The sequence below is a fragment of the Propithecus coquereli genome, unplaced genomic scaffold (assembly GCF_000956105.1).
Source record: "Propithecus coquereli isolate 6110/MARCELLA unplaced genomic scaffold, Pcoq_1.0 Scaffold107, whole genome shotgun sequence".
Classification (NCBI taxonomy): Eukaryota; Metazoa; Chordata; class Mammalia; order Primates; family Indriidae; genus Propithecus; species Propithecus coquereli.
The window spans coordinates 1,708,825-1,711,109 of NW_012134636.1; positions in this window are offsets into that span (position 1 = coordinate 1,708,825).

The following is a 2,285-nucleotide window of genomic DNA, read 5'->3' on the forward strand; positions in this document are numbered from 1 at the left end:
AGGCTGGTTTCGAACTCCTGAGCTCAAACAATCCGCCCACCTCGGCCTCCCAGAGAGCTAGGATTACAGGCGTGAGCCACCGCGCCCGGCCTGTTGAGGTTTTGTTTTATTTCATACAGATGACCAGTTGCTCCTGCAACATTTGTTAAAAAGACTTTCCTTTGTTTGTTCACATGTAGGTGTAACAAAAAAAAAAAGACTTTCCTTTGCCTGTTAAATTAACTTAACCCCTTGGTTGAAAAGTCAATTGATTGCATATGTGTTGGTCTACTTCTGGGCTCTGAATTCTGTTCCATTGATCTATTACTCGATCCTTATACCAATACCACACTATTTTGTTTACTATAGTTTTACATTCAGTTTGAAATCAGTATAGGGTTTTCCATTTTTTTGAGATTGCTTTGGTTATTCCAGATCCTTTGCATTTCCATATAAATTTCAGAATCAGCTTGCCTGTTTCTTTAAAAACGCCTGCTGGAATTTCGTAGAGATAGGTTGAATCTGTAAATCAGTGTAGAGAGAATAGACATCCGATCCATAAACACAGAATATCTCACCCTTTATTGGGGTCTCTTTAATTTATCATCAATATTTTGTTGTTTCCGGTGTAGAAGTCTTGCGTATCTTGTTAGGTTGATTCCTATAGACCACTGACATTTAATATAATTAACAATAATAATTGTGTTGAAGATACCATCTTGCCAATGTGTTTTCTACTTGTCCCATATGTTCTTTTTCCTTTATTCCTCTTTCTTACTTTCCTTTCATTAATCAATCACTTTTTGCCATTCCTCTTTTCTATATTAGCTTTTTAGTTGTACTGTCTTTTACTATTCTTTTAGCGGTTTTACTGTCAAAACCGTAAGAGTGTTTTGGTCTAGGTCCAGTTACTCATTGCACAAAGATCCAATTAATGAGACAACAAGGATTGCCAAAGAAGAAAGGAATTTTTATATGACAGACATCTTGCCAGAAAGAGTAAAGCTGCCTCAAATCTATCTCTCCAACTAAGGGAGATCATGGGCTTTTACCACATTAACTGCCATGTGAGTCGTATTTAACTCATGCTAGTTATAAGTCCGGGGCCTCAAGAAGCATGTGTAACTCATATGTCTCTTCTCTGTGGGAGCTGAGAACTACTTTTCAAGTTGCATATAACTCACTCACAGAAAACAATAAAAAATAACATTTTTCATTAAATTAGAAAGGACCATTTTGTTTTAGATATTTGTATTCTATTTTTGTAATAAAATGCCATGGCCCCAAGGAAAAATTTTTTTTTCTCGTGTGGCAGTCAATGTGTTGAAGGAGGGGCTACGTGCTGGGGCAGGTTGTGGTGTAACTAATAAGGGGCTACGTGCATTGGGGGTGCGTTGTGCAGGATGGTGAACTTTGGCATCAGAAAGCCTGCCCAGGGGCCTTCAGAATCTACACTCCTTTGTCTTGCAGAAAATCCACCATTTCTGGGAAACAACCCTAAAGGTCAAGTAGTCAGTTAAGGGAGAGGATTATACAGGGTCATTGAAATTTGTCCAATGTGTTACCAAAAATTCAGTACTTGTCCCTGAGGCCAAATCAGTGAGAACAAGAACAAGGACAAGTGGTTTGAGGAAAAGGAAAGAGAAGTTTATTAATTTGCCAGCAAATGAGGAGGGTAGCAGACTAGCATCTCAAAAGGCCACCATCCTGCCTTTAAGCAGAAATGCAGGACCTTTTCAAGGGGCAGTTTTGGCAGTTGGGCTCGGGTCTATGTGACCAGTGTCACATGTCGTGGCTTTGGGCTATTGTTGTTTAACTATAATTGGTGGTTTCAGTTAACCTTATCTGCAGTGAAGACCGGACAATTCTGTTGAGCCATCTCCTGTGGTTTAAGATACTAGAAAACAAACAGCAAAGAACATTTTCCTGCCCCTTTGATTAATGGCCTCAGGCAGGGATGTAGGCTTTAATTCCCAAAAAGGCTGAGGGGTTGTTATTGCCCACTGCACAGAGAAGAGCCAATAAACTGAGACAGTCAGGGTTGCAATAGAGAAAGGGTTTAATTCCACATAGCGCTAAGTGGGGAGACAGGAGGAATTTCTGAAATCCACCTCCCTGAGGATTTGGGAGGTGGGGTTTTTAAAGAGAGTTTGGTAGGCAAGGGATTAAGCAATTGGGTTTGTTAACTGGTTAGGTTAAGGGCAAAATTATATTGGCCAGGCGCGGTGGCTCACGCCTGTAATCCTAGCTCTCTGGGAGGCCGAGGCGGGCGGATTGTTTGAGCTCAGGAGTTCGAGACCAGCCTG